A 15,396-nucleotide genomic window follows, 5' to 3' on the forward strand; every position below is an offset into this window, starting at 1 on the left:
ATTAAGCTCCAGATCCTACACAATGTTTCTAGAAATAGAAAAAATGATTATGCAGATGTATATCACATTTGTGCCTCGTCTGACTTCCTCCAGGGTCTGCCTTCTCCCCTATTCTACCATCCTTCCGCCTCCATCAAGTGTTTCCAAGGTACAAAAAGAAGATGCAGATTTATATAATCTCAACAAGAGTGAAATCACTGCATTTGGAACAGGAATGGTTTGCTTCTCTTTGCATTCACTAAAGTGCACGGTATGATGCATCTGATGATTCTGAAAATTCAGCAGAAACTGTGTATTTTAATAGTGTAATCAGTGGGGTGAAGGGGGATGGGGGTAGACAAGCATCAGACAGGAGGCGCTGAAGGTCAGACCAGGGAAGATCCCAAGAAGGTTTACCTTTGGTGATGCCTCTGGGTCTGGAAACAATGACATCAGCACAAATAGCAGTGTTGTGATAGCGCCAGCTTGCCTCTGGCTTGGGTCGAGGACCCAGGGCTGGGGACACTTCCCATCATCTCCTAGTCTACCTCGACTCCCCTGTCCCTGCCCCCTTTATCCTATAGTGTATTTAGGGCTGGGGTGATGAGCCCAATCTCTGTGAGCTATGCCGAAGGCCATCCTGAGCAGTGTCATTCCTGAAGCTCACAAAAATTGGACGCTGGGGATGTGGGTTGAAATGGAGTCTCCCTGGCCTCCTAGGGCTTTACTGAATTGCCATGTGCAGATCTGAGCCAGAAGGCATTGCTCTGTTAGGTAGACAGGAGTTTCTGTTGTGCAAGTTTCCATCTTTCTTCCGTCAAGTAGCTAAGACTTCAGAGTAGGGTTTATTGCCAATTGTCACAAAAATAAAATTATAATCATTAGCAATATAATTGGCTGCTGCTGTTGCTGCTGCTAAGTCACTTCAGTCGTGTCCGACTCTGTGTGACCCCATAGACGGAAGCCCACCAGGCTCCCCCGTCCCTGGGATTCCCCAGGCAGGAACACTGGAGTGGGTTGCCATTTCCTTCTCCAATGTGTGAAAGTAAAAAGTGAAAGTGAAGTCGCTCAGTCGTGTCCGACCCTTAGTGACCCCATGGACTACAGCCTACCAGGCTCCTCCATCCATGGGATTTTCTAGGCAATAGTACTGGAGTGGCTTGCCATATAATTGGCTGCTGCTGCTAAGTTACTTCAGTCGTGTCCGACTCTGTGTGACCCCATAGACGGAAGCCCATCAGGCTCCCCCATCCCTGGGATTCTCCAGGCAAGAACACTGGAGTGGGTTGCCATTTCCTTCTCCAATGTGTGAAAGTGAAAAGTGAAAGTGAAGTTGCTCAGTCGTGTCCGACCCTTAGCGACCCCATGGACTGCAGCCTACCAGGCTCCTCCATCCATGGGATTTTCTAGGCAAGAGTACTAGAGTGGCTTGCCATATAATTGGCTAGTTATTGCTAAATTCATATCATTTCCTGTAGCTAATAATTATTCTCATTTATTACGAACTTAAAATGCTAGACTAATTAACTTACACACATAAGCTCATCTATGCCTCCTAACAACTCCTGAAGTACACATTACCAATTCTGTTTTATTACCAAGGAAACACATTCTCTCATTTATTCGCTCAGCCAATGGTTAGGGATACAATGTGAATGTAACAAATACTGTTGATGGCTCGCCCAGATCCCTTCACTGGGCCAGTGGGCCAGTCCCCAGTAGCTGTGTCCATTGGCTGCTAATGTCTCTCAGAATTGCCGTTGACCTAAAGGGAGACACTTCACCTAGGAAGGTCTGCTCTCTCCTCTGCAGCCCATAGCCAATGAGTCACTGGCACCAGAGGAACAAAAAGTTTGTTGCCTTCTTGGCTCAAGTTGGACAAATTACTCTGTGGTGTAATTCATTCTCTAGAACTCCTGATGCGAGTAGGCTAAGAAACTACCTGTGTATGTTAGTCACTCAGTCGTGTCCGACTCTGTGAGAGTCCATGGACTGTCGCCTACCAGGCTCCTCTGTTCGTGGAATTCTCCAGGCAAGAATACTGGAGTGGATTGCCATTCCCTTCCCCAGATCCCCTGGAGAAGGAAACGGCAATCCACTCCAGTATTCTTGCCTGGAGAATCTCGTGGATGGAGGAGCCTGGTGGGCGACAGTCCATGGGGTCGCAAAGAGTCGGACACGACTGAGTGACTTCACTCACTCCCCAGGGGATCTTCCCGACCCAGGGATCGAACCCAGGTCTCCTGCATTGCAGGCAGATTCTTTATCATCTAAGCCACCAGGGGAAAAACTACCTAGCTTCAGCTTAGACTACATCCATCCTTCACCATCCTCACCCCGCTTTCTTCGTGAGCACTTCAAATAAAAATGACATACCCTCGTGTCTCAGGCTCTGTCTGGTGATCCCACCAATAAATGAGGACAGGTTTTTGTTTCAGACAACCTGAGTTCAAATACATCTGTGTGGCTGTGTGATCTTGGGCAAGTCAATTAACCTTTCTGAGTCCTACTGTCCTCATCAATTTATAAAAAGTGAAGTAATGCTACTAATTTAATCTTCATTTCTTCCTCCTTTCAATAAAGTTTAACATTAAACTCTATGCTGGGAAAATAGAGACCAAAAAAGGTGAGTTTTGACAGAGAGCAGATTCTGCTGCTCTTCTATCCTTTCCTCTTGCTCCCAGCCCCACCCTGTTCTGGAATTCTACCAGGCTTTCTCTGTTGTGGGAGCTTGCCTGAAGGGCCTTTGACTGCACTCTTGATGATGAATAATTGAGGAAGGTTGGGAGCCCTTTAGGAGCGTATGGGGACGCTGGGCCCTGGAGTTCAGAAAATCTAAAGGACTGAAGTGCTGTCCAGGAAACAGGACCCCAAGGGACATAATTTATTGCGTTTACTCCAAGCCAAGCATTGATTCCATGGGCTTTACACATGCAACATCAAATCTTTACGATAACATGAGAAGGTAGATGTTATTATTATTATCACTATTGCACAGATGAGAAATTTGAAGCTTGGAGAAGTTTTTATTGCTTTGCCCAAATTGCACTGTAATTGCTGAGCCAGTATTTTTGAAACCAGGCACACCTGATTCCAAAATGCATACTCTTTTACACCCTCCAGCATTGAATATGTTGCAACATCTTAACTTACAATGAACAATTCAGCATATAATAGGAACTCAATACATACTTTTCATATGAATGAACAGATGGACAGATGGATGGGATGGTTTGGGGTGCCACAAGTTGCTGTCAATTGAAATCTAGCCCTTGGTTGACTTTTCATCTGTGTAGGAGAATATTTGGCTCTGCATATGTGAAAGGTACAATTTTTCTAAATAAAGACATATTATTCATCGAACTAATTATTATCAGTGACAATTTTTAAGCAATAACAAATACTTGTAATCAAGGTACTCTTTAAATGTTCATTGCAGACATTGAAAAAACATGAACTACTTTTTTAATGTTTATAATGCAAAGCAGGCAAATGGGACAGTGTTTTCTTTGTTAGCAATGAATAATTCATGGGTGTTCACAGCTAAGAATTTAGCCGTTATTCCTCCCAATATCCTCATTTTACAGTATTTTTTTGCATTTTATAAGTACTTGAGCCCCTGTGAGGAATGTATATGCTTACCTGTTCACTTAATAATTATTCCGTGTTTCACTAGAGGGAAAACTTCATTTCTCTGTAACTGGTCCTTATGTAACTTATTTAATCTTTCTGTTATTCAATTTCAGTGCTTTTCAAGAGGGAATGATAATCTTATTTACCTTATGTCATAACTGTGAGAGTGAGATGACTAATGCATGTAAATGACGTATGCAAGGTCCTTAGGACAGTGCCTGGAACACAGTAAGCACTCAAACAATTTAAATATCATTATGATTATTATCTCCTGGTGGCAATTGGGTTGTTTAGTCATTAAATCAATTGAATTGTTTAGTCATTAAATCATGTCCAACTCTTCGGACTGTAGACGGACTGTAGCCTGCCTGGCTCCTCTGGATTTCCCAGGCAAGAATACTGGAATGTGTTACTATTTCCTTCTCCAAGGGATCTTTCCAATCCAGGGATGAAAACTGTGTCTCCTGCATTGCAGATGAATTCTTTACCGCTGAGCCGCCAGGGAAGTCCAAGAGAATGTGCTAATTAATTCTTAGCTGTTGTTCCTTGAACGCTCACATGTGCTCCTGCGTCAAGCCCTTTGCTCAACCTGCCTTCTGCATTGGTGATCTTCCCCGCCAGGGAGCCTCCTGACTCTCCCCTTCCCTCCCTGAAGCTCTTTGCTCAGACGTCACCTTAGCAGGGCAGTCTTCCCTGATCTGGAATGCAACCCACTCTAGTATTCTTGCCTGGAAAATCCCATGGACAGATGAACCTGGTGGGTTACAGCCCATGGGGTCACAAAGAGTCAGACATGACTGAGTGACGGAGTACAAACACATGCTTTTCTGATCCGTTCAGAAAGCATCCCTCTGACTCTCTATGCCCCTCTTACCACTCTCGTTCTCTGAAGTACTTTGCAATACCACAAACACAGTCACACACTCAATACGTGCTTGTTACTTGTTTCTGACACAAGTGTCATCTTTCCAAGGTCAGGGATTGCGTCTGTTCTATCCTCACAGTCTAGAATCTGCCTACTCAACAACATGGTTAGGAATAAATTTGTCTTCTCCCTTTTTTACAGGTAACTGCTTTTTAATTATGTAAAGAGAGAAGGTTTTATGAGACCTGAAATAAACCCTGGGATTCCAGTGGACACCACCATTTTTAGCTGCCCAGCCTCTGAGCCCCACATTCCAACCTCTCTGTGGTGGGCACAGATCTTGACCAGGCTCAGCCTATCAGACACACCCACCACCAGATTTGGGCACAGAGAAGCAGGGGTCTGGCAGGGCCACCTTGGTGGTGATGGGGCAGCCGTGGTGGCTGCACCCAGGAGGAACCCACTGCACCATGAGCTGTGTTGACATGGCCGTGCCTGGCACTGGACTAGTTCTTGGGCTCAGCACCTCCCCCTTTCCTGCCCCACTTCCTAAGCCTGATTTTCCAGCATTCTTAGTGATTTTATGAGCTCCCCAATATCCTTTACTATAAATTTATCTTCTGCTTATAAAGGTTAAACTCAAATTTCTGTTGCTTGCCATTAAGAACTCTGACTACTACAGGGCTCTGCCCCATGATACTCCATACAAAATAAGCACCTGTACCAACAGAGGGTGGGGACGTTCAGTCCCCTGAGACTGGAGGGACCACTGGAAAAGCAGTAGTCTTGTACAAGCTTTCCTAACCTCTCACAATCTACCTTCCCAAATGTGAGCGATTTAGTATTCTTTGCATCTCACAGTCCACCTCTATCCTTTTACAGAATATCTGTGGTCTTTGGAACAGATGTCTATATTTGAAGTTCTTATGCATCTGGGCATTCTGGAGTCTTCATAGGGATTTCCTGCACATGATATGCGGAGAAGGCAATGGCACCCCACTCCAGTACTCTTGCCTGGAAAATCCCATGGATGGAGGAGCCTGGTGGGCTGCAGTCCATGGGGTCGCTAAGAGTCAGACATGACTGAGCGACTTCACTTTCATGCATTGGAGAAGAAATGGCAACCCACTCCGGTGTTCTTGCCTGGAGAATCCCAGGAGTGGGGGAGCCTGGTGGGTTATGGTCTATGGGATCACATAGAGTCAGACACAACTGAAGTGTCCTAGCAGCAGCAGCACATGATGTGAGCTATCTAACTTGGTGGCAATTGCACCACAAAGAGATGGAATTTGGATGGGAAGCTTTCAACCCAAACATTCACGCCCCAGGACTCCTCTGGGAGATATTCTTCTAGAGCCCCATTTCCAGGATATTTAATCACTGAAGCTGTGCTCAGGAGTCCTGATGGAGGAAGAGGCTCCCAACCTATCCCCAGCTCCACCTTTTGAGCTCGCCTTAGTTGGGAGCCACCCCACCCACCCCTGCTTACCCCAGCTTTCCACCCTTAATCACGTGTCTTAGTTGAGTTAGGTGCCTTAGCTAGGCACATAATAAGTAAAACTGCGGGACCCATGGAAGTCAAGTTCAATGTTGGAGGTTGTGGACTCTAGAACCTGGGATGGGGGAGTAGATACTCATCAGTCATTTTGGTTATGATTATTTTGGGAAAGAAAGATGGAATTACCTTGAGGGATTTCTGCTATCTCTTAAGTCCACCATATTGGACTTGGCTTTTCATCCCTTCTGTGCCTGGCAGTTTCATGCCATCAAATGAATGTTGGACAGTAAGGGTGGAAGGGACTTGCCCATTTTAGGTTGGCAGAGCATCTGGAGAGGAGGACATGGCCTTGGGGCCCACATCCTAGAGGGCAGTCAGCAAGTATTTATCAGGCAGTTATCAAATGGATGGAGTGTCCATACCACAAGATGCAAGGGCCTCCTACTTTTACCATCGAGGTGATCTTGATGTTGGCTGTATCTGTGACAGGCTTGATCACAGCCTTCTCAGGAGAAGCCTTGAGCCCAGGCTCTTTCATAGCTGGGACTTGCTTTGTGCGTGACCTTGAACAGGCCAAATGTCCATCTGGTTCTGTACTAGTGACCTTTGTTACTGGCTTAGCCTGGATGTGGCAGGGCCTGAGGTAGGTTCTTCTGTAGATGCCATCTCATTTAACCTCAAGAGTCCTGCAAGGTAAGCAGCAGTATTCCTATTTTGTAAATATGGAAGCTGATGCTCGGAGAAGATACCTAACTTCCAGATTCACACAGCTCTAAATGTCAGAGTAGGAATTCCAACCTGTGACCATCACAGATTTTTAAGACAAAGAATAAGAACAGAACAACAGGAAAAGATCAGATATTCAACATCTTATAGGCCCACAGCATTGGCTTCTTAATCAAGCTTCTCAAGGAAGCATCACCACAGGAGGCAGATTGGTCCAGATAACCTCCCTTTGGATGCACAACCCCCCAAGAATACTCCTACCTTATTTTCCCTTGAATATTCTGAAATAGCTTAAGGTCTGTCTCCCTCCCTAGAGACAGACTCTAAAATGACCCCAAAGTATTTCTGCCTATCGCTGATCATGCCCTTGTGTAATCCCCTCCCCTTGAGTGTGGGTGGGATCTGGAACTTGCTTCTAAGCAATAGAACATGGAGAAGATGATGAGCTGTGACTTCTGTGATTATCTTAAGATTACCACTTCTGTCTTGCTAGCAGACTCTCTCTATTGCTTTCTCAGATCAAGTGTTTTGATGAAACCAGTGGCCATCCTGAGGGGTCCACATGGCAAAGAACTGAGGGCTGCCTCTGACCAAAGCCAGCAAGCAGCTGAATCCCACCATCGGCAATGTAAGCTTGGAAGCAGTTCCTTCCTCAGTTGAGCCTCAGATGAAACCTCAACCCTGACCAACACCTTATCTGTGGCCTGAAGCAGAGGACCCAGGTAAACTACATTGCATCTCACACAAACTCTGGGATAATAAATACGTGTTACAATAACTGTCAAGCAATTATCCTTCAATTAAAAATAAATTTCAAAAAATAAAATAAAATGAAAATATGTGTTGTTTTAAGGCACTATGTTTCTGGTAATATTTTTTAAAATGTTTATTTGGCTGCGTCATGTCTTAACTGTGGTGCACAGGATCTTCCTTGCATCATGAAGGATCTTTTGTTGTGGTGCATGGACTTCCTAGCTGTGGTAAGCAGGCTTAGTTGCTCCTTGGAATGTAGGATCTTTGTTCCCCAACCAGGGATCTAACCCATGTCCCCTGCATTGGAATGCTGATTCTTTACGACTGAACCACCAGGGAAGTCCCCATTTCTGGTAATATATATGGTGATAGATAATTGGTATACGCCCTCGCTTGCAAGCTCCTGAAAGTCAGGGATGTCATTCAATTCATCATTGAAGTCCTAGCACCCAGCACAGGTGCTCTAAGAACATGGTCCCCCTGCATTGGCCTCTGCCTCCCCTCTAATGTATCCCTCCACATTGCCTCAAGGAGATGGTTCTAAAATGCTAATGTAATTGTGTCACTTTCTGCTTCAGACTCCTCAGAGCCCCTTATTATTTTTAATAAAAGTCCAAACTATTAACATAGCAAACAGGGAGCTTCACTGCATGTCCCCAAAGTGCTGTTGCAGGCTCTTCTCCCCCACTATTGACCCTCTCCCACACTATGCTCCAGCCACACCCACTTACCACTCTTTCACCTGCTCCTCGAAGGCCCAGAGCCCTTATATATGCTGGGCCTCTGCCTAAAACACTCTTTCTTCCTTGCCTGGTGAGTTTCTGTGCTGTGCTTAGTCCCTCAGTCGTGTCTGAGTCTTTGCAACCCCATGGACTATAGCCCACCAGGGTCCTCTGCTTGTGGGATTCTCCAGGCAAGAGTACAGGAGTGAGTTGCCATGCCCTTCTCCAGGGAATCTTCGCAACCCAGAGATCGAACCCAGGTCTCCCACATTGCAGGAGGATTCTTTACTGTCTGAGCCACCAGGGAAGCCCAAGGATACTGAAATGGGTAGCCTATCCCTTTTCCAGGGGACCTTCCCAATCCAGGAATCAAATCCCGGTCTCCTGTATTGCAGGTGGTCTCTTTACCAGCTGAGCTACCAGGGTAGCCCACCAAACTTAGTCTTTATGACCCAGTTCAAACAGTGCCCTTTTCTAGAGCCTTCCCACCTCCTCCCCTAGCCCAAGGGCAGCCTGCCACTGTGCTCTCCAGGTACTTTGATTGCTGGGATTTTTGTTTTTGCTTTTGGCTGCACCACGCAGCACATGGAATCTTACTTCCCTGACCATGGGATCGAACCTGAGACTGCATTGGAAGAGCAGAGTCTTAACCGCTGGACACCCAGGGAGTCCCTGAATGCTGTTACCACATATGGCAAGGAGTCATCATTGTTTTCAAGCTCAACTCCCTTTCTAGTCTGTGAGTTCTCTGAAGAACTTCCTAGACTTTGAGTCTTCTTCATATAGCTCCTCCTGTCCTTCTCTTCCCCTGCCCTGCCCTCCAACTCTGGCCTGGAAAACTTGAGAATGGTTTGATGAGTGAATGAATGGCTTTAATATGAATAATAATACCCAAGGCTGAAACAAGGTGCCCCTGAGTCAAACAAGAGCTAAACAGGCTGTGTTCATGGGTCTACAGGGGAAGCTCTAAACACCTACAGTGTTGATGGATGGTGGTTTGCAATCACTAGAGATATGATCTCATGTTGCTAATACTGTTCCTTTATTGTGAGGGACAGGAGAAATGGGAGGCCTAAGAAACTTCCTCTTTTTGCTGGAGATAGTTGTCTATTTTGTATTAGAACATTCACAGTGACCTTTTCTGAGACTCTGTCCTTAAAGACTCTGCGTGTAAACTTTACACTTCCTTCCTCTTCGTAAAATATTAGTTAAGGGGACAGGTTTGACTCAAAGGCCCTCTCTGGCCCTCTTGGGTTTGCCTGTTAAGACCACTCAAGCCCAAGGTAGACTATATCATAACTTCAAAGAAAATGTCTTATAAATGTCATTAACTTACATGTCCTCCATGCTTTTCTTCATCACTTCTTTTTGTCCTGGGGGTGTCCACAGATATCACACAAATCCAGTTATCTAGAGAAGTTATCACGTAGATGCTGAGGCTGCTCCTCATTCCTTCAGTTTTTAAACTTTACATTAAAAGCAGCCTCTTCAGTGACAAACAGGACCAGTGATGGGAGGGGACGCCTGGAGAGGGGGTGTTTGTGGTGCCAAACCATTGAGCCAGTATCTTAAACTGATAACAAACGACTTAGTTGAAATTTGAGCGAAGTCTTGGCACTACATTTCAACTTGAGTGTTTAAGTTGGCTAAGCTCACAGTTAGGTTTGGAAAGCAGGAGCCCTTCTTTTCACTCCATCTCTTATCAGGTCACGGTTGCTTGCAGACAATGGAGAAAGTGCATTTGTATGTATAAGCCACTGGCTCAGATCATGGCAGATCCACGGCTTTTGCATGTCTGTGCCTGAATCAGATCTGCAACAGAGCCAATGCAACTGTGCAGAAATCTGCTTTTCACGTGGGCGAAAAGTCTGTTTGAAACGAGATAAGTGTTCCCCATGTAAACAGGGTCTACCTATGGATGCTTTGCTGCAGGAATAGATCCAACCAGCTTTGTTTTTTCCCTTTCCAGCACCACCTCAAAACAGAAGGTCGAAAAATCCTTCTGTTTCTTGCCCATGCCTGGGGTGGAGATACTGATCATGCAACAAACATTGATCAAGAAACTTTTCTCCATCAGGTCCTGCAGGTGTTGATGGAATGAAGCATTACAATTTCTTGCCTCAAAGAGAAGGAGACAAAGGGAGCTGATTACAACAGGGGTGCAGTGAGGGGTGTTTAGTAAATGATTGATGAATGACTGGAAGAAATGAAGAGTAAGCTCTCATAACACAAGGAAGAACTGATGCTGAGGTCTGGACCCAGGAAGACAAGGGGCCTGCGGGGAGGGTCAAGAGGAAAGTTTTCTTCTTCGTCTCAACCTAGAATCACAGCATGCACAATTTGCATTTTTCTCCTCTGGATTCTATCACCTACTACTAGTGGCAGAGGGCAGCAAGACTGTGTGTGTGTCTTTTAAAAAATAGCTTTTGTTTTTTTAGGCTGAGGAATTAATCATGAATAAATATTTATGTGTAAGGTAAGGTATTAGGTGTCTGGGGGAGGGAGGGGTCATTCACAGAAATGCCACCGCTGTTCACAAATCTAAGGGCAGACAGAATGCGCTAGCCTCTTGCCATGCTGCCAGCTGGTAAGCCAACTCCCTGCCTTTCTCTCTCCTGGCTTTCATCAGGTGCTGGAGTTTCTCTTGTCTCTGTACCTGTTCTGCACTCCCCACTCACCCAGAAACCCTCCCCTCATTCCTGGTTTCTTGCCTACAGCTCTTGTACGTGCTATACTAGCCCCAAGTTTACCACATGATCCTTCTGCGCGTTCCTGTAATAAGGATTCCAAAGTCCTGTGAGAGCAATCTGACTGACTGCTTCATATTTTCATGCCAGGTCATTAGGCAGCCTGTGGATTAGCTGTCTTTGGGAGCTTTGTCCATCTCAGTCTAATTAGCTGTGGGTCCAGTGTGGCCCCTTGATAACCTAGCATTTCTAAGCAGGATCAGGCAGCCAGATTCACTTAGAAGGGGATGTGGGCTGGGAACAGGCAACTCTCATGTAGTTTCATGTGCCTGAATGTGAGCATAGGCAGCTAGATGTCATTAGACCTCAGAATTTCTCAAAATAGAGCAAAGAGAAACTGCCCAAACCTCTCCACCCTTAGTGCTATCACCAGGAGTATGATCAGAGTAGTAGATCATAGGAAGGAAGCGTCTCTGGGTACTGAAGAATCTTATACTGGAAACAACTATTTATTATCGAGTACCTGCTATGTAGCGGCAGATTTTTAGATTCACTAAGTCTTGGATCTTTCTGGTGTGATGCGTTAAAGGATTGAGAGGTACTTTTTAAGAAGGCATATCTTTTGGAGTGTTTCTCTGTGCATTATCTAGTAGATCTTTATAAGAACACCATGGAGGAGGGTATTATAATACTTTCTGTTTTATAGAGCTCAAAACTGAGGTTCAGAGAGTTTCAGTTACTTGCCTAAGGACACACAGCTACGGTAAATGAAGGAGCCTATAAGAACCTCAGATCTAACTGAGTTCTGTTTCCCTCCTACCCTCCGGCAGCGGCTGAAAGAAGCACACAGCCTGTTCTGGATGCCTTGCTGGTCTCCCCCTAGACTCAGTGGTGGGGTTTATCTTCATCATCTTGTGTCTAGTAGCTGCTGCAGGCTTGATGCACAAGCTCCCACTCAGTGGTTCAAATCCTGAAGGAAGGAGTGAGTTATCTACTGCCTTCCCCAGATCAGGGAAGGTGAAGGAAACCAGTGAAGAAGGGGTCAGAGAGTCCGGGGCAGAGGTGAAAGGCAGTAGGAAGCTGCTTCTTTGTGGCCTTGATCTGTGCTGCACAGGAGAGGCGCCTCAGCCATGTCTTGGGCTAATGGTGTTTTGGAAACTTTATAACTATTTTAAGGAAGGGGTGTAGGAGGAGGGAAAAACTGATGGAGACCTCCACATCATCCCCTTTATTGCCTGCTTGCAGCCTGGTGGGCTGCCGTCTATGGGGTCGCACAGAGTCGGACACGACTGAAGTGACTTAGCAGCAGCAGCAGCAGCAGCAGCAGCCAAGTATGGCAGTGGAAAGTACTTCCTTCTGTCTAGGAAATAGGAGTGGGCAGCTTTCCTGATGTGCTGATTCTTTGGCTCTTTTGCATAGTGATTTGATTGCTTCTTTTTTTTTAATTTAAAAACATATAAGACTGGCACAACATTGCAAGTCAACTATACTTCAATTAAAAAAAACATTAAAAATAAATAAATAAAAACATAAAGATCCATTCTGTGTAGGGCTAAAACCTAAAGCTAGGAAAATAAATAAATCAGGGTCTTTTCCTTGAAGGGGCTTCCCTGGTGGCTCAGCTGGTAAAGAAGCCGCCTGCAAAGTGGGAAACCTGAGTTCGATCCCTGGGTTGGGAAGATCCCCCAGAGAAGGGAACAGTTACGCACTCCAGTATGCTGGCCTGGAGAATTCCATGGACTGTATAGTCCATAGGGTAGCTCAGTGACTTTCACTTCCTTGAAGAGCTCACTATCTGGTAAGGAACAAAGAAGGGAAGACTGAAGAATTTTACAGTGTAGCCAATAACTTAACAAGAGGTATATATGATGGGGGAAGGGGGCACAGAGTTATTCCATGAAGTTCCTGAGTGAATTACCGAGTGAATGATTTCATGTTTTACCCAGAGATGATATTATGTGTCAGGCACTGTGCCTGGTACTAGTATGGGGGCCCATAATAGCCTTGGCAAAAGCTATATCTGTCCATAGCTATTTTGTATTGTTTTATTTTTTTAAATTTTTTAATATTTATTTTTTATTAAGTTATAATTGATATATAGTCCACTAAAGTGCACATATGTAACATTTTATAATTTGATAAATTTTCATTGATATAAACATTTCCTTACAAACAAGACAGTGAAAGTATCCATTACCTTCAAAAATTACCTCATGACCCTTTGTCTCCCCTGTCTCGCACACCTCCCCATAGCTCCCCATGTTTAGGCAGCAACCAAATCTGATTTTTGGGATTATAGATTAAGTTGTGTTTCCTAGAATTTTATGGAAAAGGAATTGTACAGTAAGTATTCTTTTTAGTCTAGTTTCTTTCACTCAGCATGATTACGCTGAGACTCATCCATGTTGTATGTATATCAAGAGTTCATTTCTTTGGTTGATGAATAGTGTTCAATTGTATAGACATATCACAATTTGTTTATTCGCTCATCTGTTGATGAACATTTGAGTTGTTTGCTGTTTATGGCTAATTCAAATAACGCTGCTGTGGACACTAGCGTATGTATAGTGTATAGACATATGCTTTCATTTCTCTAGGGTAAATACCTAGGAGTGGACTGCTTGGGTCATACGATTTGTACGTTTAACTTTTTAAGAAACTGTCAAACTGTTTTCCAAAGTGGTTATATCATTTTACATTTCTACTAGCAGTGTATGAGAGCTTGGCTCCCCAGCAATTTTATCAAGTAAGTTTTTATATTTGTAACCATTCTAATAAGTATTTAATGGTATTTAATTTGGTTTAGTTTGCATTTCCCTACTGATGAATGATGTTGAACATCTTTGCATATGCATATTTGTCACTCATACCTGTTTCAATGACCATTTTTTATTGAGCTGTTCTCTTATTACTGAAGTTTAAGAGCTCTTTATCTCTTCTAGATACAAGTCCTTAGTAAAATATACACTTTGCATGCATTTTCTTCTAGTCTGTAACTTGTCTTTTTACGCTTTTCAGAAGAGCAGAAGTTTTAAATTTCAATGTAGTTCAATTTGTCAAAATTTTTGTGGATCATGCTTTCAGTATTGTATCTAAGAAACAGCTGCTTAACCAAAGGCCCCAAAGATTTTCTCTTATGTTTTCATATAAAAGTTTTATGGTTTTAGCTTCTACAATTAGATCTATGAGCCATAATGAGTTAGTTTTTTTACATATAGTGTAAGATAAGGATTGAAATTCTTTTTTTTATATGGATATCCAACCGTTACAGGACTACTTGTCAAAAACATTCCTTTCTCCACTTTTCTGCACCTGTATCAAAAATCAAATGTCCACATGTATATAATGGATCTATTCGTCTAACTTTGTGCTAATACCACACATTCTTGATTATGATAGCTTTATGATAAAGATTTATCTTGAAATCAGATAGTGTCAGTCCTTTCACTTTATTCTTTTTCAAAGCTGTTTTGGCTTTTCTAGAGCCTTTGTAGTTTCGAGCGAATTTAGAATCAGCTTGTCAACTTCTATAAAAATGAAAACTTCCTTCGATATTGATTTTGACTGCATTGGCTTTACAGATAAATTTGGAGAGAATTGACATCTTAACACTATTGAGTCCTCCAATTCATGAACATGGTATACCTCTCCATTTATTTAGATCTTCTTTAATTTTCCTTAGTAGTGTTTTGCAGGTTTTATTCTATGATTGCATACATCTTTTGTCGTGTTTATCCCTATGTATTTCATAGTTTTTGATGCTATTAAAATTTTCTGTATGACTCAGGGAACTCAAACCAGGGCTCTGTAACCACCTAGAAGGGTGGGCTGGGGAGGTGGTGGGAGGGATGCTCAAGAAGGAGGGGTCATAGGTATACCTATGGCTGATTCATGTTGATGCCTGGCAGGAACAAACACAATACTGAAAAGCAATTATCTTTCGATTAAAAGTAAATACATTTTTAAAATGTTATTTTTTTTAAGTTTTGATTTCTGACTATTCATTGCTAATATGTAGAAACTCAATTGATTATGGTATACTGGTATCCAGCAATCTTGTTGTTATGGCTGAATTGTGTACCCCAACATTTACATGTTGAAGTCTTAATTCCTAGTACCTCAGAATGACCATATTTTGAGATAGGGTCCTTAAAGAGATAATTTAGTTAAAATTAGGTGGGTCCTAATCCAATATGACTGATGTTTCTACAAGAGGAGGAAATTAGAACACAGACACACAGAGAGAAGACCATATGTGGGAAAATAGCCGTCTAATAGCCAAGGAGAGAGGCCTTATAAGAAACCAAACCTACTAACACTTTGATCTCAGACTTCTTGGCTCCTGAATTATGAGAAAATACATTTCTATTGTCTAAGCCACTCAATCTACGGCACTTTGTTACAACAGTCCTAGCAACTAATACACTAAAAAGTTAAACTCACTTATTAGTTCTAGTAGCTTCTTTGTAGCCTCCATAGGATAGTCTACATAGGCAATCATATTGTCAGTCAATACAATTTTACTCCTTTCTT

The sequence above is a fragment of the Moschus berezovskii genome, chromosome 17, assembly GCF_049115385.1.
Source record: "Moschus berezovskii isolate FMDL1 chromosome 17, NW_MosBer_1.0, whole genome shotgun sequence".
NCBI lineage: Eukaryota > Metazoa > Chordata > Mammalia > Artiodactyla > Moschidae > Moschus > Moschus berezovskii.